Genomic DNA, 25,166 nt, shown 5'->3' on the forward strand with positions numbered 1-25,166 from the left:
TTAATCAAGAGACACTGGTTTAGTTAGGACAGGGGTAGGCAACCCTTTTGAGCCGGGGACCAGGTTGCTGTCCCTCAGACAACTGGGGGGCCGAAGCCAAAAAATAAACAATTAAATGATTTTTTAAGAATTAATTAAATAAATAAACCGGGACAAATGTAGGACAAAATTTTCAAATGGAGGGCACTTTTTTACATAAAAAATGGAGGACACGCAAAAAAATTTGCTGATTTTTAAAAAAATGTTAAGATAAATGCATGTTTCTGAGGCTTCTATAGACAATTGCTCCACCATGCCCCTTGTGCGAGACGCCAAAGGCCCCGGCGGCAATCGGCGGCAGGACCAGGCTAGGGCCGGTCCCAAGGCCTCGCTGGGCCGCATCCGGCCCGCGGGCCGCAGGTTGCCTACCCCTGAGTTAGGATGTCAACTCTTAAGAAAGTGCACCCCAAGCACTGACATGGGGAACTGACATTTACACACACACATATACACAATGGACTCTTTCACAAGAGGGAAAATTGAAGGACTAAAGTGGTCCCAATGCAGGGTCATTCAAGGTTTCAGGACAAGTTCTCAGCTTCTTTCCACATGATGCTGCACACAATCGGGAGAGATTCCAGAGAGAATATGAGGTCAATCAGGAAATAAGCAAATTCGCAAAACTATCAGATTTATGTTTCCATTTTGCTTGTGAAATGACTCCCTTCGCATAATGCACGCTGTCTAAAAATGCAAGCCTCCAGATGCATTCGGTTTCCTGATTTCCCAATCTGCTTTGCTGTGCCAAAGAGGGAGAATCTTAAAGGGATACACAGACACTTCCCTCACTTTGCTGCTTCCCTCCTCTTTGCAGGCTTTAATTAAGGGAAGAGCTCTGGGGAGAAGGCAGAGAGAGGGTGTTTTGGAAGTCCTCCTGGACAGGAGGGAGAAATGGAGGACATGCCCTAGAAAAGGAGGGCATGGAATCAGGCAGGCTTATGGACCAGCCCCCTCCTTTCTCTCTCTCGTGTGTGTGTGTGTCTGGTTTTGGAGTTTGCAAAAGGAAGCCTCATTCTGCCTTCTTCTGAAACACCTTTCGGGGCTTCTGTGGCAAAGAGGATTCCCCCTCCTGTATCCCCCTTCCCTGGAACATGTGGGGTGGGGGCACTTGTGGAAATGACAGTTTGGAGCATGTGCAGAAAAGTTATTTCTAAGCTGGCAATGGGGATTTGTTTGTCTCCTTTTGAAACCCAAATTCGCATTGGGCCCACTTTAATGTGCTTTTAACCCCTTGTTGTGCTCTGTGTGTGATAACCAATAGCAAATGGGCTTGCTTTTGTGGGATGCCAGCACTTTAACCCTTTTTGGGATGGAAGTACATAGGTTGATGTCTGATAAAGTCCAATGTGCCAGGGACTAGTACCATATTTGTGCCCATTGGCTACAACTGTTTCTTTCTATCCCAGCTAGGATGAGGAAGAAGAAATGGGAATGTTGGTCCTTGTCTATAATAAATCTTAAAAAGTAAAGTGGCAACGATGTCATTCACCATCACCTCCATTAATGGTCTGAATCTGAATACAGATCTGAATCTGAATACAGATATCAACCATGGAAGTTGGCGCTGATTCTCTACCTTAGTCATGTCAGTTCTGCTGGGGCAATCTCATTAAGATCCTTTAATTAAGAATCCTTAATTATATGTTTTTAATATTGACCTGAGCTCTGATTCAATAAACTCTTTAAGTGGCTTAGATGAATAGATGAACAGGTGGAGAGAATAAACTGGAAGCAAGAGTAAAAGCTGCTGTTCTGGACTTCAGGTACTTGACTATTCTTGATGGAAGGAAAGGGGCTTTCAAGGGAATCACCCACCCTTCACTCTCCTCACCAGCCTCTACTTACCTTCACTGCTGCCTTGAGGGAAGGAAAGACTTAGCTGACCAGATACAGCCTCCAAACCTTACAAGTGTTCTTGTTGTGTGCCTTTAAATCACTTCTGAATTATAGTGATCCTTAAGGCCACTATGGGGCTATCTTGGCAAGATTTGTTCAGATGAGGTTTGCCATTACCTTTATCTGAGAGTATGTGACTTGCCCAAGGTCACTTAATGGGTTTCATGGCCAAGCTGGGAATCAAACCCTGGTCTCCATACTTGTAGTCCAAAACTCAAACCACTGCATTCCCCTGGCTCTCACAGACAGTGCCTATCAATGTATTAAATAATGTAGATTCTCAGAATGTCAGACTATAGTGACAGCATGCACCAGATCCTATCTCATCTTGGAAGGTGAGCAGGACCAGTCCAAGTATAACAATACTTGGACAGGAGATCACCTGGGAATATCAGGTGCTGAAGGCTATATTTCACAGCACAGTAATGGCAAACCACCACTGAGTATTCTTTGTTCAAGAAACCCTATGAAATTCATAGGGTTGTCGTACATCAATAGGCAATTTGAAGGCACATGCACACACATACTACAAACAGTATGCAAAGGGATCTTGTAGCACCTTTGAGACTAATTGAATGAAAGATGTTGTAGCATAAGCTTTCATAGACATGGTCTCTTATGCTACAACACTCCGTCTCAAAGGTGCTACAAGATCCCTTTGCATACCAATATTCCAGACTGTGGCTATGTGTCTGAATTCTTGTCCAAACAGGGTTATGCATAGAAGTCTCCACGGGTGAAATGAGGCACCTCCACCCCAGTTCATGCCTTCCTTGTGCTGTTGCCACCCAAGTTTCAGAAGACAGGTTTCTAGAGCAACCTTCAGTAAGGTACAGGGAGCCTTCCATGATGAAAAGGAAAGAGAGTGGGAGGAGAGGAATTACATGAACAGAATATCTTGAATACAGCTCACTGAAACTCTGGCCTTGTGGCGGTAGGCTTTGATCCTCCTCTAGGCACTAGCTTAGCAGCAAGTCCCACTGACCATAAAGGAGTACACTTTGAGTTAATTACATCCACATTGATGTTGGTGACTGCGTGCATGTATAAACTCTTGAAAAGAGGCTGAATGCCTATCAACAATACTGAGAGGAGATTTTGCACACTGCCTGATCCAACAGGATTGATGTCAGATAACATGATCACAGACATTGATGTCAGAAAATATGAGTAATGTCAGATAAAATGGTCGTAGGCGCTCCATACAATACCCTGTTCAAAAACAGTTATGAAGCAGGGACTATGTCCATTGACTTGCCAACATACATACACATTTCCTGGTAAACATTGTCCCATTATGCACCTTGTACAATATTATTTAGAGACACTATATGTTAAGCATGCAGTGTGTGAAGCTCCTTGATCATGCACATTTTGCACATTTTCCACTTTCATGTAATTACCAGCATTTATGTACATATTTTCCATGTATAGATCTGTGTGCTAGAACATTCATTTTGCATTGAGAATATATCAAGGTAGGAACAGGAAAGATTTTTGTTTGGAAATTTGGAGAGCCACTGTGTAGACAGTACTCAGGCTTGAGCCCTGTTCCTATAAAACACTTATTATCAACAGCATGTATAATCCAGACAAACAAGCCTAACATATCAATGGGTACCTTGCTCTGAATAATTTCATCTGAGTTACATCTGGATACAGATACAGGGCCAAACAGAAATCTATGCTTTAATCCAGTTGTGTTTTCACATAACTCCTAGACAACTGAAGGAAAAATCAGTGGTGCCACCCAGAACTGGGGGATGGGGAAGACGATTAAGCAGCTCCATTACTACAACATCAGACACTAGTTTCTCAACAGTAGGCAGACACAATCCTAGTCATCGTCTGTAGATTTCTTTGTATATATTTCATCTTGTCAAATTACATCATTTAGAGAATGTAATCCAGACTGCTTTTCCCAAATGAAAGCATCAATGGGAGAGCTGAATCACAGGGCCTTAATTACTTTGGACTTTCTCCAACATAAGCTTTATAAACTGGTAGCTTCTTCTGCCCTTAAGCATTGTCCTCTGCAGTTAGTTGACAGCATTTCTTTTTCTTACCATTTTAATGGTTCAGGGAAAGAGGGAGCTACAGCAAAAGGGCCAGGAAACCATGTGCTAGACTTCAAATGAGTCAATATATTTAATGCAGCGTGAGAAGGTGTTTTATTTTTATTTAGCTACAGGCCTCTTCAGGCTCTATAGTGTGAATAAAGTTGCCAGGTCTCAACAACACTCCCTTCCCCATCCCTCACCCCTATGTTTCATCTTGTGGCCTTTAAAATGCCAGTTTTGCAGAAAGCATAAGCTAAAGTATTTGAGAATGGAAATGAGAGAAACTTGTGTTTCAGCCAATGAAGAGAAGAGGTTTCAGGTTCAGATGATATTTCATCATGAATCACTTGGAGGATTGTGAGCCATCCCCCAGACCTTTTGGAGAGTAATTGCTGTGACTTTAACATGGATCAACTAATCAGGAAGTTGTCAAATCCCACTGAATGGCAGGAAGCATCATCCATCTATATGCTGGGCCTCCCAGCAACTCTGTGCACCAGCGTTTGCATTCTGAAGGTGGGGTGGGGGGCAGACATTCAGATTGATTTTGAAAAGGAAGACAGATTCTGAGACAGTGGAAGGAGCGTGAGCAGTTAGACTAACTGGGGATTAAATACAGGACGTGTTCTTTCATCATTCAATTGTCTGTGATCATGATTTACTCTGTTTTTATTATGCATTGTGTCACGGAAGATGAAACTGTCAATGGCAATTAGCTCTGACAGAAATAGATTTGTAAACTACTCTGAGGTTATTGCCATTTGGTGGTATCTACTGTGTTGAGAAATGTCCTAGTATTGGATCTCTCAAGCAAAGTAATCAAACTGGCAAGGCAAAAGCTGAACAACAACTTGTCTCCCATCCACTGGCAGTCACACAGGGTCTAGCAGTGAAAGAAGCAAGCTTGGCCTTCTTTGTAAAACAAAAAGAAGTACCTTTACTTGCAAACACTTGTGCATAATCAAACACTTTGCCTAATGGGAAAGAAGAGAGGGGAGAAAATGGCTGCAGGCTAGAGGGATGCAGAGAAATAATGGGTGTGCTACAAGAAACAAACAGGAAATCACCATAAAGATATGTTGTGACTAAATTCCTGTAAAGCAACATGCAAACTCGAAGTTAGTATAGGTATGCAAAGATTGATAACTCTTAACATATACATTTTAAATACACACATGCATATATATACATGCAGAGATGCATGTGTTCTCTTTAGCATCATTTCCTGGGGAACATGGATAGGAAGAGGATGTTGGCCTTATGTCCACTTGTTGGTTTCTCATAGGCAGCTAATCAGGTACTATTTGGATAGGATGCTGGACTAGAGAAGACTTTAGTCTGCTCAAGCGGGATTTTTCTTATATTCTGATATCTATTTCAGATCTTTTGGGCTTTTGAAACTAAAGGAGGAAAAGAATCCAGACAGTTGAACCTTGTCAATAAGGAGAAACTGGTAAGAGTTGCTGGATATTATTCACGTTACTATTTTGTTGAAAAGCATGATTGGGTATCAGATTGTGGAGTTTAGAATAGCAGCTGCTTAGTTGAAAGAGAAATCTGAAAAGGACCATTCACCACATACCTCCCCTAGAGATGGCAGAAAGCACAATCTATGGCATAGAACCACAATGTGTGGCTTCCTGTTAGAGTGCCACTTTTACTTTCCAATTGCTTTAGAGATCAGTCACTGCTTGGTGATATATAGACTAGCTGAGCTTTACTGAATAATTTTTTCCCTTTTCCTGAGAAATTTCCCAGGTTTTTCATTATCTAGCTCTACCCAAACCATGGGGGAATCCTGTTGGTTAATTCCAACTAGAATTAGATCCATTGACTCAATTGTTGAATGATGAATAAGCAGATTGGTAAACTTAATTCATTTTCCAGGTTTACTGTAGTTGAGTCTAACTGGAGAAAGTGAGGACATAGGAAGCTATGTTACCCATTACTTGGAACTTGTTATATAACCATCTTGATGATGGCTGACTTCAAATGAAGGTCATTCCCTGACTGTAGATGTATGAGAAATTAAATTTCAGATGGAGATTTGCCTTGTTCCACCTGTGCCACACTATCAGAGGCCCAAAACACAATGCATACATAATCCAGTTTGAGACTGCTTTAACTGCCCTGGCTCAGTGCTAGGGAATCCTGGGAATTGTACTTTATTGTGGCACCAGAGCTCTCCAACAGAGAACATTAAATGTCTCACAAAACTACAGTTCCCAAAATTCCCAGGGTAGTTAAAGGGCAGTTAAAGTGGTCTCAAACTTGATTATTTGTACAGTGCATTTTGGACTGAAGAAGTTGATCTAGTTTGCATCCTGGAACACTCCTGTTCACAGTGGCATCACTAGGGGGGTGTGGTGATGCAGAGAAAGATGACACCCGGTGGGGTAGTACACCCCAGGGGATCGGGTGGCTGTGTTGCAGGTACCATGCAGCCATGGCCACATGGGACTTGGAAGGCCAGGTGGGTGGGTGGGAGGCTGCATTCCATTTCCTTGTGGTCATGACCATGTGAGACTTCAAAGGCTGGGGGGCTGCTGTGAGGGCCGAGTGCACCTCCCACCTCGCTGCTGTAGTGCAATTCTATGCACCATGGCAGTGAGGTGGGGGAAGAGCTCTTTTGACCCCAGGCCCAGAAACCCTGCCTCCCCACATTGGGTGACACCCTGGGCCAGGAGGCCACTACCCATTCACAGATAGCCTGGGTCACATCTCCCAAAATAAACAAATGTGCATTTTTGAAAAATACATTGCTCAATCATAGTTTAGTCAACATGTGTGAGAGTAAGTTTCTTAAAAAAAAAAAAACCCTGCAGATATTCAATATGTGCTCATTTGGAAAAAACAGTGACCATGTTCTCCTATAGTTTGTTATACAATGGAAAGGAGAAGCCAGGCATAGTCAGACACGCATTCTAGACTTTAGGAAAGCCGATTTTAGTAAACTTAAAGAAATACTGAGTGTGATCTCATGGTCAACAATACTAAAAGAGAAGGGAGTTCAAGATGGATGGGAGTTTCTCAAAAGGGAGATACTGAAGGCACAATTTCAAACAGTTCCAGTGAGGAAGAAAAATGGGAGATGTCTCAGGAAACCAGGATGGATGACTAAAGAACTTTCAACTGAGCTAAGTTTTAAACGAGACATGTATAAGAAATGGAAAAATGGGGAAATCACCAAAGAGGAATTCAAACAAATAGCGAGCCTGTGTAGAGATAAAGTCAGAAAAGCTAAAGCGCAGAATGAACTCAGGTTTGCTAGAGAGGTTAAGAACAACAAAAAGGCTTTTTTAGATATGTCCGCAACAAAAGGAAGAAGAAGGAAATGGTAGGGCCACTGCGTGGAGAAGATGGCAAAATGCTAACAGGAGACAGAGAAAAGGCAGAATTACTCAACACTTTCTTTGCCTCAGTCTTCTCAGAAAAGGCAAAGGGTGCTCAACCTGAGGATAATGGAGCTGAGGACAGATTAGGGGAATTTCAGTACAGAATAAGTAAAGAGATAGTAGAGGAATACCTTGTTAATCTAAATGAATTTAAGTCTTCAGGACCAGATGAACTACATCCAAGGGTATTAAAAGAACTGGCAAATGTAATATCGGAGCCATTAGCAATAATCTTTGAGAACTCCTGGAAAACAGGAGAGATCCCAGCAGACTGGAGGAGGGCAAACATTGTCCCCATCTTCAAAAAGGGGAAAAAAGAGGATCCAAACAATTATCGTCCAGTTAGTCTGCCATCAATACCAGGAAAGATTCTGGAGCAGATAATTAAACAAAGAGTCTGTGAACATCTAGAAAGCAATTCCATAATCACAAAAAGTCAACACGGGTTTCAGAGAAAGAAGTCATGCCAGACAAATCTTACCTCATTCTTTGATAAAGTTACCAGCTTGTTAGATGAAGGGAATGCTGTGGATATAGTATATCTTGATTTCAGTAAGGCCTTTGACAAAGTTCCCCATGATATTCTTGCAAACAAGCTTGTAAAATGTGGGCTAGACAAGGCAACTGTTACATGGATTTGTAACTGGTTGACCGACCGAACACAAAGGGTGCTCAACAATGGCTCCTTTTCATCCTGGAGAGAAGTGACCAGTGGGGTCCCACAGGGCTCTGTCCTTGGGCCAGTTCTATTCAACATCTTTATCAATGACTTGGAGGACAAAATTGGGGGAATACTTATCAAATTTGCAGATGACACCAAATTAGGAGGAGGAGCTAATACTTCAGAGGACAGGATCAAGATTCAAAATGACCTGAACAGATTAGAAAACTGGGCCAAAGCTAACAAAATGAAATTCAACACAAAGAACTGTAAGGTACTGCACTTAGGGCGGAAAAATGAAAAGCACAGATATAGGATGGGGGACACCTAGCTGAATGAAACTACATGTGAAAGGGATCTAGGAGTCTAAGTAGACCACAAGTTGAACATCCATCAACAGTGCAATGTGGCAGCTAACAAGGCCAATGCAATTTTAGGCTGCATCAATAAAAGTATAGTGTCTAGATCCAGGGAAGTAATAGTGCCACTCTATTCTGCTCTGGTCAGGCCCCACCTGGAATACTGTGTCCAGTTCTGGGCACCACAATTAAAAAAGGACATTGAGAAACTGGAGCGTGTCCAAAGGAGAGCGACTAAAATGGTGAAAGGTCTGGAAACCATGCCCTATGAGGAACGACTTAGGGAGCTGGGGATGTTTAGCCCGGAGAGAAGAAGGACAAGAGGTGATATGACAGCCCTGTTTAAATATTTGAAGGGATGTCATATTGAGGAGGGAGCAAGCTTATTTTCTGCTGCTCCAGAGACTAGGACCCGGAGCAATGGATGCAAGCTCCAGGTAAAGAGATTCAACATTAGAAGGAACTTCCTGACAGTAAGGGCTGTTCGACAGTGGAACGCACTCCCTCGTAGGGTGATTGAGTCTCCTTCCGTGGAGGTCTTTAAACAGAGGCTGGATGGCCATCTGTCGGGGATGCTTTGATTTGGATTTCCTGCATGGCAGGGGGTTGGACTGAATGGCCCTAGTGGTCTCTTCCAACTCTACGATTCTATGATTCTATGATTCTAGGATTCTAAGATGTTTGTGGACACTCCTATCCTGGTGAAACATAGCAAATCACATTTTGAACAACAACCATAATGGCATGAAGGGCTTGCCAAGTGATGGAGGTGGCTTGCCAGGACTCCATTGAGATCCTTGCCACTGACTGATGGATCAGATCATGAATATGCAGTTTTTGCCCTGAGAACTATTCAGCGGAGCAGCCATATTTCATCCTTCCAGACATAGTTGCCATTGTAGCATGGATTTGACCTGCAATTGGTATTACGCAGGCAGAATGAAGACAGCTTCATAATAGGCATTTCCCAAACTAGGCAGTAAATACCTTCCCTAACACAACTGGGATTGTCGATATTTTCTTTTTCATTGCTTTTTTCTTTTCTGAAAATTTATGTGTCCCACTTTGGACTTCACAGAACCCAAAGAACAATTTCTACTCCACAAACACCTCAGGCTTAGAGTGTTTAGTGGCAACAGAAGGAAATTTTTGTCCTCCAGATGTTTTGGACTAAAACATATCTCAGTCATTTTACCATTGGCTATTCTGGCTGGATATTCTGAGAGTTAAAGTCTAAAGCTTTTGGAGGGGCAGAAATTCTCCATTCCTGCTATATAGGTTGGGCATCAAACCACTACAGGGGAATTAATATTTTGCAAAAGCTCTTATCATTATGCTGGTAGATGCAGCAAATCCATGAAAGTGATAAGACTGAAAAACTGTGAGAGAGTGATTCATCCACTTCAATTCCTCTGTGGCTAGTGTTGCAAAAGGCATTCAGTTCACCCTGTCCAAGGAACACCAAGCTATTGAAGGATGTCATAAACTTAGATCTGTTTTTAAATTATCTTTACTGGTGACATATAGGGAAGGAAGAATCTTGGGTCCCATCCTGGGAGATAGGCAGCATATAAATAATGTATGTAAGTAAATAAATAAGAACCTGTCACTTTTGCTTTCCCCCCACATTTGAGTTTTTCGAATTTCATGTTTTTCCCATCTTGTTTATGAAGAGATTTACAAATATTGGTTAGTTCTTCTTCTTCTTCTAAATAAATGTGATGAAAGTCTCACTCATTGGAATCAAACAAATTCAACCAAGATTTCCAGCTTGGAGAAAGCTGTGAAGTACCACATAGTTGCAAAAAATGAGGAGCCTATTATCAGAATTTTTTTTTTTTTTTTTTGCATAGCAATCCTAATTTAGCATGTCAAATACGGCTGAATACACATGGATTTAAAACCAGATTTTTGAGAGCTAAACCATTGGAGGGCAAAATGTAATCCCCTGGAGGCCTCAAGGCAGTGGCATCACTAGGTTTGGCATCACCTGGTGTGGTAACTCATGGTGTCAAACACCCCCATTGACCTCATCTCCTATCACATCATGCAGAATACTTAGTAATGTTTTTATACTAATGTTACTCATAAATAATAATTCTGTATGTCACTGTAATGGTAATAGTTGTGACATAAACAACTAGCAAAATTAAAAGTATACAATTAAATTACAATATCATATGCACAGCCTAAATTTATTTACTTGTACATAGTTTCATGTGGCTAAAAGTGAAAATTTGATAAGCTGTGATATTTTTTAAAGAAAAATTTAAAATAATTAACCCGAAGCCTCTACTTTCTCCTCCCACTGAGCCTCACCCCACCCACATAACCTTTTCAGCGTTTGAAAGGCGCACAGGTGAATACAACAGTGCATATCTGCCAGAAGGCAAATGTTTCAGGAACAGTGATGTCACCCTCCTTTAGGGTGTCACATGGTGTGGTCTGCACCCCCCGCACCCCCCTAGTAATGCTCCTGACTCAGAATACTGAGTTGCCTCCAAACTCCACAAGCTTCATCCACAAGCCTCGCTTGCTTCCTGTTTCTTAACCATGATTGAAAAGTCCTTGGAATGTAATTACATTAAAATTAAATATTCTACCTCCCTGGCTTCTGTGAAGTTTAAATTTGCCATTTTGGAGTGGGTTTTTTTAATGGTAAGAATGGTTGGGTAGGAAGGGATGTGCACTGCCATCATCCAGAGGGAGTAAAATGTAGTTTCAGATGTAGTCCATCTCTGAGGAAAACACTCAAATACCTATGTCTGAGGTGCTGCATGCTACTTAGTCATCATGTTGCCCCCAAACATTACTGTAAAAGTACAAGGGATGCGAAGATGACACTTTAGAATGGACATAGTAAAGCTGGCATCACTAAAATACTGCCGTTGCTTCACTTCTGATTGTACAAAGGATGTTAGCATATTTTATTTTCATGTAATCATGAAATGTACAAAATCACACGAGAGTGTTTTTATATTTTTTATTTTATTCTCTTCTGTTTTATTGTGTGTCACTTAAAATTTATTGTTGCACTTATGTATTATGCTTTATACTTTTTAAATCTTGCTGGCCATTGACCAAACAAAATATATGTATATGTATGAGGCACTTATCTACTGCACTTGCAGAACCTGCAAAAATCAGGATGGCATTCATGCCTTCTGTACCTTTGGTCCCAATCCAAAAATTCATTGCATTGCTTTCACCATTTGTACTTTCCCTCACTACCCTCCACTTCATTCCCTGGGAAAGCCATGTGATGGAGCAGTGTGTGTGTGTGTGTGTGTGTGTGTGAGAGAGAGAGAGAGAGAGAGAGAGAGAGAGAAGCATTGCAGCAACAGGACAGGACTCTGGAAGGGGGTTCGATCTCCATTTTCTCACACTTGCCCACTGATCAGGCAAAATTGGCAGGAAAACACTATTGAACTTTCTCACTGCAAACAATATGCAATAGCAGTGTTAGAGAAGGTCATTAACAGATTTTTCCTGAGAGTAAAAACACTTGCTTTTACTACAGCCTCCCATGGTTCAAAGATACAACAATGATGAAGTCATGAGGGAGGGAGGAATCAAATGCACATTTATCACGTTATTCTGCCACTTTGATGGCCATGTGCAATAAGGGCCTCAATTCAGGGTTTAGTGACAAGGAAATCATCAAGTGCCCCTGCTCCCAGGTAAATTCTTTGTTAAATTTCAGTAGTATAGGTGCAGAGGCTAGGGAGATGGGGATTTTAAAAAGCAGCGTTTGAGGCTAAATGCCCCTCCCTGCCATTTCTTAAACTCCATACACACAGTGCAAATCTGATTACATTGGTGGATGTGAGGATGAAGCAAACTGTTATTCATTTATTGTAAGGCTGTATGTGTTCCTTCTTGTGTGTAAGTGTATAGATGGAAAGAATGTTCTAAAAAGTCAAATGATATAGATGAAAAATGGGTTTTGCAAGTGCTGGGAGAAATCATGAACAGGTGTGAATCTTCATTGTTCAGAACTTACTGTGTATGAAAACTGCACTTTCCCCCCACAGAAGTGGCATTTGGTAGGCAAAAAGCAAAAGTGTGGAAAACATTTTCTGTGCAAAAAAAAACAAAACAAAAAAAAAAAAAAAAAAAAAAAACCAAAAAAAAAACCATGCACAGAATATAATGCTTTTGACTAAAGAAAATACAATTTTAATGCATTTTTTCTTTTTGTAGAATAAATCCTGAAGAATGGATAGTCTTCAACAATTATTTTACAAAATTTTGGAGGACTTTTTCACAGCTGGGAGAAAAAAGATTAGTCAGAATGAAATTTACAAAAAATTGCACCCCAAATATTATATGACTAACAGTGCAGTCCTAGGGCATATATGCATGGGCATGATACCATGGGCCCACCCTGTAATATCCTGTCTGTGGTTCCTGCCCATTCTCCCACCCAGACCAGAGCAGCAATAGGCAGGTGTTCACCTGCCACAACATCATGAAGCCGCCACACACATGTTTTCTCTGTCATGTTTTCTCTGAAGGCTCCTATTGCTGCCTGTAGGGGCAGAAACAGGATGCCTGCCTTCACCCACATGGCCAGGCCCCTCTTCCAACACCACAGGCCACAACTAATGTTGTGACAACAGCAGGTAAGGGGGTATGTGACAAGGCAGTCTGCTAGCTGTCACAGCACAGTTTCTAGGAAAATCTGCCACAAACAGGTGGCTAAAAAAGATCATGCAAAGGGCCTATGGGGCTGGGCTTGGGCTAGAAATGCCAGAATGGCATCTGGTGTGGCCAATTCTGACCTGGAGCTATTGGCCTGTATTGTCTGTCCAGGACAATGCCAGGCGAGGGGGAACCCAAGCCTTTTGAACCATGCTTATAGCTCCCTACACATCAGGATTGTTTGGAAGAAAGTCCCATTGAATTCAAAGGGATTTTGTTGCAGCCTGTCTTTTATGTACACACATGGACTTTTATCCAGATCTACTATAGACTTCTGATCATAATTTGCTTTTATGTTGAGATATTTTTTCCATCTCCATAGGAAATATGAGACCATCATCTGACTACAGCCTGTTGCTACTGTTAACTTATTACACTGGGCCCTCTCCTGCTGCAGTTCCGTGGCCTGTTAACTCCAGCAATCTCAGTTTTGCAAATCATGCATCAGACTATCTTGCCATGAGTGTTGCTTCCATACTTGGCTGAACTGGCACTTGACAGAGACCTTAGCTGAGCTTCTCAGCAGCATCACAGGTTTGGCAAGTGGCAGCCCTAGCTCAGCCACTTTATAATTTACTGCAACACTATAGTCCATCAGGGGCAGAAAATCATCTTTATCTGTTTAGCAACACGTTCATTAAATAAACACCTTCCTGGCAGCAAGCAATTTCCTTGAGCGTTTTTGTGAAAAATGCCCTCAACCAGATTATGATGGGACATTTTTCACTGGCAGCATCCAGGGAGAAAGACAGAGCTGAAACTGAAACTCGTTCATCTAGCTTAACCTAAATGCAATTTTAGATGCTTGGTATATCACCGACAATCGTCAGAGAGACAGTGTGGGTCAGGAGGCCCCAAATCTGATTTACCTTGTTTATTATTTTGTCTGCTCCAAAGTCCGAACCATTCTTTACTGAGTGTGTGATTTGCTTTTAGTTCCATTTGTTTTTGCTTGGTTCCAAGGGCTCGGAAGTTATAGGATATGAGTATTTCAGCTTACAAAAACTGCAAAATTTGGGGGCTGTTGTCAAGCTTTTTGTCAGGTTTATATCTGAAATCCCTTAAAACATTGCAAGCAACCTTACACAGTGTTAGAACACTGCTTAGCTCAGCTGCATCTACAGCGTGGAAACTATATTGACTGGCAGTGAGTTTTCAGCCTTTAACATAGGAGTCTTTCCTAGCTCTACCTTGGAATACCAGGAATTAACCTGGCACATTTTGCATGCAGACAGGAATGGGAGAAGAAATTTTACACCTTCAAACAAATCTGAGAACCAGAATAGTGTTATTCTTCTAAATCCATACTCTCTGAATTTTATTTAGTAAATTTAATTTTCTTTTCCATTTGTTCCACCAGCAAATTCGAAATTTGACTTTGTAGAAATTTTTATCTCAGACACAATTTTGTGATCATTTGGTTTTACATTTAATTTATTTTTTCTTTTTCAATTCCTTATTTAAATTGTCCAGTTTTTCATTTTTTTTCTTTTTAATTTCTGATGATTTCTTAATAACCCACCCCCTTATTACCGCTTTATGCGCATCCCAGACCATTTGCAGGTTTGTTCCCTTATCCAGGTTATCTTTAAAGTAGTTTTGAATATTTTCTTTTAATTGTTTAATCAACTCTTCATATTTTAGTAATATATTGTTTAATTTCCAATTATAGTCCCTATTGCCTATTGTTAAAGTAGTCTGGACTGGGTTATGATATGACCAAATTCTTGGAAGGATTATAGCTTTGTTAACCTTTGAAATCAGATGGAAAGATACTAGAATCATGTCAATACGTGACCAAGATTTATGGGGGTTAGAAAAAAAAGTAAAATCGTTATTTGATCCATTCTTACATCTCCATACATCCTCGATTACCGTTGTGTTCATCATCTCAAAGAATTCCTTAGGTAATTTTCTCTGAATTTTATAATGGAGTTGTGAATGGGTTCCCCCCCCCCCCCCCCACATTGGAAAATGTGTGTATTAAAGGAAAATCCTGTCAAAAATTCAATTAACTTTCACGGTGCTTTAAATTAAGAAAATTGCTTGCAAAAATCAAATATGGACATAACTGTGTACGATGGTATTAGAAAAAATGCACCCCAAATGTTTATGGATTTTCATGTGAAAATGCATCTTTTACACAAAAATGTGTATGAATTTTCATGGAGAAGTGGGAAATGCCCGTTGACACATTCTGTTAGTCCATCCTTCATGAAAGCAGGTTCTCTGCCTCTGAAGGTGTAGCATTTTTTAAGGAACATCCCTAAAGTCAACAAGTTGGACTAGATTATTCCTCTGTATGTTTTCCAGTCCTATGAAAGAAACAATGTTGAGTTTAGTGGCTTTGCCATGATTTACCCTGATTTCCAGAGAGAAAGTGCTCTTCTCTCTCTGCACACAAGGTATTTTTGTTTACTAAGAACTACCCACACATTTCTTCTCAACCCTTTGCTTCAATTGCTTAAGTGCTGTAGTTGAAAGCAAAACATAACACTGCTCTGAATGTCACACAGATGTGTGGGGGGAAAAAACCACTGTATGAACAGTAAATGTTTCAAAAAAACTTTCAGGTTTGCATCTCAATATACATCCAAAGGCTTTGTTCTCAGAGGCCAAATTATAATTGGCCCAAATCCATAATTATTTATATCACTGGTGACTACATCATATAAAGCATCCACTTTCTTGATGCATTGAATAAATAATCAGAACAAATTCTTATTAATTATTTCTTATGACAATACTAAATACAGTTAGCCCTCCACATTTGCATCTTTGAGTTTTGTGGATTTGATTATACACTGATTTGATTAATATGTCATCTCTAGGAATCTCTGGGTCCTCCAGTTGACCCTGCCAGAAGCTGACCATTGAGTTACACTGGAGGACCTAGAGATTCCTAGAGAAAACACTTCTCTAGGCAATTGTAGGTCCTCCAATGCAATTCTGTGATAAATGTCTGTCAATGATGGCCATAGAGTTGTGATGGAGGACCTAGAAATTTCTAGAGAGATGTTCTTTCAAGTAAAAAAGAGTAGTTTTTTTAATTTGCAGTTTTATCACTTTCATGGGGGTCCTGTGTCCCTAACCCCAGTGAATGTGAAGAGCCCATTGTAATAAGCATTATTATTTGTTAACACATTTGTTGATGGATCACTTTCAATACAAAATAGCTAAAGTGGTGCAAGAATACAAAATAAGGTTAAAACCCTAAGGCTGCATGTGGTCACCAGGACCAAATCTGACCTCTAGGGGTCACTTTTTAAAATTTCAAATGCCTCCAATAACCTCTGGGAATGTAGGGGACAATTTTTGTTATGCTTCTTCCCCCAACCCCAAGCTATTTTAAATCCAGGAGAAGCCCTTTTTGATCAAAGAGAAACCAAAGAGAAAGTGAATTCTAGGTGGCTGTGGTAAGGAAAAGCCTCCTCTACATCTAAAACAGCCTGAATCTCTCCCACATATAACATGGTGAAAATGCTCCCATGCCTCAAAGAAAACATTTGGGGCATTTTGGAGAAAACAAGTTGAAGGGGGGAGTTGTGTGTGGCAGAGTTATGTGGCCCTCTAAGTCTCCTAGGTGGGCAATGCGGCCTCTTGTGGTCTGGCAGTTGCCCATCCTATTGTACATATAAGCAATTAGAGCAAATGAAAACAAATCAAACAACAAAAGATTAACCAGCATAATTAGAAAAACAGTGTATTTATCATACTTGCTCAATACTTATTCATTTTTTTTTCATATACTGTATATGGAGAAAAAAGACCGAGTTTTACAGCAATATTCCCTTGTAACCAGAAATGATTGCCCTTGCTTTAAATTGTTGGTGATGACTTTTTGCACTTCAGTTCAGAGACAATGCTCTGGTTTTTCATCAGCTTGCAGTATTTCAGATTTTCACATGAGAGCTCTCAAAGAACGCACTCTGTTTAAAGGTGTGCTTGTTTTGGTTCTCCTTTTCTTGGTGTTGAGTGCATGCTGTAAATTTGCACAAGTTCATGAACAGTGTTGAATCTTCACATCCAAACCAATCACTGAAGATGTAATGCCATTTCCTGTCTTCCTGGTGTTGCTTTGGGGAAATTATTTTGAAAATTCACAGATCACACTTGGGGGACATTGAGCAGCTATAGCATAATAAGGAGAGCTTCTTTATGTGGATATATTTGGTTTGAATTGTGCCGTGAGGCTATAGGGATGTGTACATCAAGTAACTTTTAAAATGAACTCATGTGATGGTAAGTGGGAGAAGAGGGACTAGCTTCAGGATGACTTTGACAGATCCTTCCCTTTCCGCTTTACTTTACTTGGCCTTATTTTGGCTTAAATCCAATTGTTAGTTCCTACCAGAATAGACTTATTGAAGTTTACCAAGTTTTTATTTATTCTGTTGATCTATTCTAGCTGAGACTAACAATTGCATTTAGGCCTTGCATTCATGACCACATGTGTTGATGCTCCCCTCTGTGGGATATATCTATGCCTCCAGCATGGCTCATCTGGAAGGTCTTGGTTGCAGAAGGTGACAGTGTCAATGAGAGAGGAGACAGTGTTGCCACTCACTGAGGACCTGTCATAGTTGTGGGTGCCCTTCAGGTCTCTTTGGCTCTCAGTGATTTCCATAATTAACGTGGCATTGTTTAGCAAACAGGAATCTTTCCTAGACATAGGATGTTATATGATAATACAAAATGGTGACATCATCAGTGGATGAAGAGAGAGCCAAACAGGAAAAAGGCATCCGTAGATCATAAGATTTAATTGCTGAGTCATATGTATCTATTTAACAATACCATAAATGAATATTCCCCCTCCCCCCTCCCCAAAGCTAAAACTTATGATGAGGCTTGAGATTTTCAATTGAGAAAAATCAGTGTGGACATAGATGAACATTTATGAATCTTTGTTTAAATATCTTGTCAACAATTATTATTATTATTAAGATGTCAACAAGAGAAATCTCCACCAGCCCTATAGGCAATGGTGGCAGGCTGCCATGCTTCATGTCCACTGTTTGTGCTCACACACACTTCTTCTTTTCTTATTTTTTAGCGATAAGCTCATTTGAGCAATATTTGGTCCACTATGAATTTCAGCCCAAGGTAAATGCCCAACTGTTATGTTTCTCAAATATTTGTGTGGCAAACAGTGTGAAATACATATGAGTTCCATGAACCTCAGATTAACACAGCCCTAAAAGAGCAAACAGACCAATCTAGACTGAGAGCTACATGGGAGGAGAACTGATCAGGCAGCCATGTCAGATTGCAGGCAACTTTCACGGTTACTCTTTTCATCTGAACCAATTATACCATTGGAGTTAAACATTACAACATTCCACTTCATTAGAGCTCCAAGGCAGATACATAATGTTAATCACAAGAACTTTGGTATTCTATAGGCATCTGAGCCTGGAAGCGGGGAGGGGAAAGTTTTTTAAAAAAGAAGCACTCACTTTCAACTGATTCCATACTACACTGAGGTTAATAGAAGGCTAATTTGAAAGCATTCGGTTAATGAGAAAGCTAAAAATACACCTCCACGTGAAGACCTTCCCTCTTGGCGCCTGTCATGGTAGCAGCAGCTGTGAGGCATTTGTAAGTGGGTGCACCATGATGCTTTTCAGAGGGGTAAATAGCTATAAATCACACTAGGATGGGTAGATGGGAGGCAAAGCAGCTGTTTCCCCTATCCTTTGTAAGGGTTGCTGCACACTTGGAGCATGAAATGTTCATTAGCAATTTAACTGTTGCCATAAGGTTGCTAGACAGTATGCAGATGACTGAGGACCTATACATAAATGGGACAGAGTGCTTGATGAACTTTGTTCTCAACGTTCAAGCCAAACTCCAAATATGCCTCATGCAAACTGACTGTCATTGGAGTATACATTTCACCCTTCTGTTGATGATCCTAAGACCAATTGGTTCTCTTCTTGTAATGTGGTGTTCATTTGGTTATGGGTCCACTGCAACCCTCTTTCCTTTTGATAGCCCACTCTAGAGCAAAGAATTCTTCCAAAGAGACCTCTGGAATTAAATCCTCCTTCATTTTCATCTGTGAAATTCAACAGGTACTACTATTGTATTAGCTAGGGATGGATTGTGTTAACTATGGGTGACTTCTCTATGTTAGTTTGAGATTTCCTAAGAATTTATGGAAATGAACAAATGTGTTTATATTTGCGATGACAAGACCTTGGGATTAGAAGACCATGAGATTTAAAACATTGAAATGTGTGTGTGTGTGTGTGTGTGTGTGTGTGTGTAGAGATTCATCAGTCTAGGGCCAAGGCACTATTTAACTCCTGAAAGTATAAGCTTAGATCTTAGGTATTCAACCACATTATCAGTGAATTAGAGTTGCTACCTCTTTTTTCTGACTTCTCATCATTAATACAGCAGATATAGCATGGCCCTGTCCACATTGGGAATTACTGTACCTATTGAATTTGACTGGTGCAATTGGTAGAGAATCTCATTTCAGATATTCATTTTTGAATAATTCATCCTCGTTTATGAATTTCTTCACGTTGGGGATGGAAAGAACTTGAGGTTTCAACAATTCAAATACAGGAGAAAGTGACACTGACAATTCCATCCCATCCCTTCTGTCAACCTGCCATTTGGCAAGCTCAGTTTTAGGCCTTGGAATGGTCCACAACACCTACCCTGAAGACCTGTTGCTTGTTGTTGAGACCTCTAAGTGTTGGACAGTGTCATGTCCCATTGTAGAAGTACTGTCTAGCAAAATGAGGAAATAGTTCTGTAGTACTTTAAAGATGAACACACATGCACATACGTATATCATGAGCTAAGATAGGACTGACATAGCAGTTGTGGTTGTTTTGGACAGCCAAAAAACAAACAAACAAAACCACACACAAATAAATGGGTCCTAGAACAGATCAGGCCTGAGATCTCCCTAGAATTCAAGATGATTAAACTGAGACTGTCATACTTTGGCCATGTCATGAGAAGACACATCTCATTAGAAAAGACCATAATGGTAGGAATGGTGGTGGGCAGGAGAAAGAAAGACCATGTGCTAGATGGATAGACTCCATTAAGGAGGTCACAGGTATGAATCTAAAAGAACAGTAATGGAGGATAGAGATTCTTGGAGATGTCTCATCCATATGAGTAAAGATCATCTCAGATTGAAGGGGTTAGCAACAGCATCTTTAATATACAATACTCAAGACCAGAAGTCTGGTTAACAAATCAATTGAAATCCTGCTGAAAGACCAAAGGAAGAGATAGTTTTCTTCCCAACTAGACCACAGCTCGTCCTCTGGTCCAGATATCTCATCTTCTAATTCTCTCCCCAACAGCATGTCATTCTCTGTCCATTATTATCACAGTAGAAAAACACCCTACCGAGCTATTTCTATGTTCCACACCAGCAACCTCTTTAGATATCCTAGGTAGACTATATTGAAGTTGTCTAGAATTCCATCAGATTTACAGAAGACATTTCAACTTCCCACTCATCAAGGCAAATGACCATTTGCTAGCCTGACCTCATCCTGAATTAAATTGCTCTCTGTTGAATTCTTGCTTTTGTCAGAGATACATGAGCTTATTTTAGTTGCAGCCTGTTTTCAGGGACTCCATTAATAGCCATATTGGGTGTCAGAGACACATGCAAAGCATCAACTTTATTGTCATTCCATCTCTTCAAGCCCAGCACCCCAGGCCTAAAGGAAGAGAAGATACAGTACAGCTGTTCACAATAAGGCATATATCAAAAGAATGATCTGAGACCATACCATTACCCAGTTGCCATCGCTCCTCCGGATACTCAGGTTCCTATGAAAGCATGGGAGACTGATTTACCATTTCTCTTTCCTGTCAGAGTGCCCCCCCCCCCAACATTCATTGCAACTCACTACAATAAATATATCTTCCCTCCACCACCACCCCCACTCTTTCATTTCCACCCCCACCATCCTTGGCATGTCTATGTCATTTCTAATATAGTTCTGTCAAGGGAATACATTGTTTTATGGTACATAACTTTGTAATGTGAAACTAATGTTCTGTGGACAGTTATACTGCTGTGCTGGAAACTTTGGGATACAACAGTGAAAAACTCCCATTTCCCTGAGATGCTGTGTGGCAGGTGGTTTGGTATACACAGCTGTCATTGTTTTGGGTTCAGGTGGATGACTGATGCAAACTTGGCATGGTGCTGCTTATCAGGACCAACTGTTTTCTTCTTAACTCTTTTTTTTTTTTTTTTGCATCATGAAGCTTGTATTAATGCAAACTATGATTTTTTTTGAAAAAAGGAAAAAGGTAAAGGTTTCACTTTGGACAAGGTTGCAACATCACATCTGACTGTAAGTAGAGGTGCTCATCTCCATTACTAAGCCTAGAGAGCCAGCGTTATCAAAGACTACTCTGTGGTCGTGTGAACAGCACGACTGCATGGAGCGCTGTTACCTTTCCACCAAAGTGTTACCTATTTATCTACTTGCACTTTTACATGCTTTCAAACTATTAGGTTGGTAGAAGCTGGGACTAGTGATGGGAGCTCACCCCATCATGCAGCACTTGGGCCTTGAACTGCTGACCTGCTGATCTTGCAGTTGACTGAGTCAGCATCTTAACTGCTGAGGCACTGTGTACCTTTGAAAGAAGAATTGATAAATATATTGGTTCTTTTCCAGAAATAAAGTAATAACTATTCCAAGGGGATTTTCCAGATGAATACTGGGACATTCTTGTCTATTAACCCCTTGATCACAAGGACTGCTGCACTGAAGGTCAAAATGGATTTAAAGAGAAAAGATATTACCTATCATTAACCTATTTTCCTGCCCAAACCAGGATTTCCTCAGCAGAATGTACCTCAGCAATCAGATTTGGTAATTTAGTCCTTCTTACTTCACAAAGACTAATCATAGCACAAAACACCCTAAATGAAAGATACTTGGGTGAGGAAAATCACATGCTGTGACAAATAGATATCTTTCACCCCACCACATAGGAGACCACCTCCACAAAACAAATGGCAAACGTACTGACCCTGAGATGATGCATTTTAGGATCAGGAATACAGAATCTCCTTCTGGCACTAATCAGAATTTGAAAAATTACTCAAAGGTAAATGAATATAATGATAAGCTGAAACCACCTATAACTGAACATAGGATGATGCTCTGGGTCACTTTAGTACTGATGGCTTCAACATCTTTTGTACAGTCACTCTGATTAAAAATAACCACCCTAAGCCAGTGGTGGCGAGCCTTTTACAGACCAAGTGCCCAAACTGCAACCTAAAACCTGCTTATTTATCACAAAATGCCACATTCCTCTGTCTTTCTAGCAACAAACTCTGGCGAACTCTGTGGTGGGGTGACAGAGCGTGTGCCTACAGAGAGGGCTCTGGGTGCTACCTCTGGCACACGTGCCAGACGTTCTCCACCATTGCCCTAAGCTCTTCACCAGCTAGTCCAGTTGATACATATACCTTCACTCCTTGTCAGAGCACTGACACAGCTTTTGCAGAACTATCAGGCTAGAACTATAGAGAATGCTCACAAATTGTCTCATTCTTACTGAGGCACATCTAAATAATGAGTTTTTTTTTCCATTTTTCATTTTCATATTTTTTTTTTGTGAAAAAAGAAAAAAAACCTTGATTTTGGTGAAGTTCAGTTTTGGACCAGAAAACCTATTTTGCACAAAGAAGTTTTTTCCCATTAACACAAAATACAGTGTTTTCTTTGCAAAACTAAGAGTAGAATCAAAGACTGTTGGGAGATTTTGGGCTCAGTTCAAGAAACAAAGCAGGAGAGCAAATAACAGAGTTTTGGAAGGCCAACAATTTATTTATAACAAATACCTTCTTCATACAACCAGAGAGGAGATTCTATACGTGGACATCACCAAAAAGCAAATACGAAAACTAAATAGATTACATAATAGGGAACAGAAGATGAAGAAGCTCTAGTCTTGTAGTAAAAATGAGACCAGGAGCAGACTGCAGCACAGACCACTAACTACTAATATCTAAAATTAGAATAAAGAAGAAGAAGAAGAATACCAAATCAATAATCATCTGAAGAACGTTCCAACAAAATTTGAAGAAAATGTGAGAAAGATATTTCTATTATTAAGCCTAGTTGACTGGGAACCAGAAGAACTATGGACAGAAATCAGAGACATATTCAAACAGGAATGCAGAAAGATGATAACTGTGGCCAAAAAGAAGGAGAAAAAACAATGGGTGACAAACAAAACACTTCAAGCAGTTAAAAAATGATGAGAAGCAAAGGAAAAGGGAGATTGGAATATAATCAGAACCATGAATGCTGAAGTTCAAAGATTAGTGCACTAGGATAAAGAAAATTAATACAACAATCAATGCAGAGGAATAGAAGCTGACCAAAAAAAGAAAACAAACAAAAAATCAAAAACATATAGGGAAGTTTCTTCCACAAGATCCAGGAATTCAAAGAGAAGATCCAGGAATTCAAAGACAAATTTAAACCAAGGGTGAAGATGATCTAAGATCAAAAGAAGAATACAATACATGACCACCATGAAAGGAAAAAAATGGATATAATACACAGAAGAGCTATATAAAAATGCAAAAGGATGAATGACACACTATGAAAAAGGACCCCAAATTTTAAAAAGCGAGGTTAAAGCCACACTCAAAGAAAATGGGACAAATAAATCACCAGAAACAGATGACTTACCAACTGAACTGCTACAATCCACAGAGACAAAATCAAGTCCAGTTTTAACTAAAATTTGTCAACAATGGCCCACAGATTGGAAGCAATCAATATATACTGTATCCTTATACACACACATACACAGAAGACAGAAAAGAATGCAGTAACTACAGGACCATTGCACTAATTTCCCATGCAAGCAAAGTCATGTTCAAAATTCTGCAGTAAAGACTCCTATCATATATGGGGCAAGAAACCCCAGAGTTGCAAGCGGGATTCAGGAAAGGAAGAGGCACTAGGGATCACATAGTAAACGCATGATGGATAATGGAGAGCAGCAGAGAATTCCAAAATAATATTTACATGTATTGTATTGACTATAGCAAAGCCTTTGGCTGCATAGGCCATGAAAAACTATGGACTGCTCTCAAAGAAATGGGAGTACTATTGCATCTAATAGTCCTGATGTGTAACCTGTATTCAGGGCAAGATAGTGCTATCAGAACTGAATAAGGAGAAACAGAATGGTTCTGAGTTGACAAAGTGGTCAGGAAAGGCTGCATACTACCATGCTATCAATGCAACTTCAATGCGGAAAAAATTATACTCAGAACAAGCTTCAACTCAGAGGAAGGAGGAGTGAAAATAGGAGGAAGGAACATGAACAACCTAAGATATGCAGACAAGACAACAGTAGTAGCAGAAACCATCGAAGACCTGGAAAAATTAGCCAAGAAAGTGAAGGAAGAAAGTGCCAAGGTAGGATTAATGCTGAACATTAAGAAAACAAAATAATGATGATGGAAGATCTACAAGAATTCATCCTATATAATGAGAAAATTTAAATATCTTGCATCAAATATTGATCAAAATGGAGACTGCAGTATAGATATTACAAGTAGAATAGGAATGGGAAGCAACTGGACAGGATCCTAAAGTATAAAGACATAACTCTGAAGACCAAAGTGAGGATCATCCAAGCCACTGTATATATTGCATTCCCCATCACCATGTATGGATGTGGGAGCTGGATGATGAAGAAAGCCAACAGAAAGAAAATGGAATACCATGGATGGCCAATAATACAATCAGATGGATTCTAGAACTATTTAAGCCTGAGCTCTCCCTGGAAGCCAAAAGGGCTAAACTGAGGTTGTCATATTTTGGCCACATCATGAGAAGGCATGAATCATGAGAAAAGACAATGATGCTAGGAAATGTAGAGGACAGTGGAAAGAGAAGAAGGCCACACACATGCCAGGTTGGATTCAATCAGAGAGGCCATACATATGCACCTGCATGATGTGAGCAGAGTCTTTGGAGATTGGGATATTAATAAAATAATAATAATAATAATA

This window comes from Sceloporus occidentalis, unplaced genomic scaffold (genome assembly GCF_023333645.1).
Source record: "Sceloporus occidentalis isolate IW3139 unplaced genomic scaffold, rSceOcc1.0.p SCAF_1, whole genome shotgun sequence".
In the NCBI taxonomy this organism is placed as follows: domain Eukaryota; kingdom Metazoa; phylum Chordata; class Lepidosauria; order Squamata; family Phrynosomatidae; genus Sceloporus; species Sceloporus occidentalis.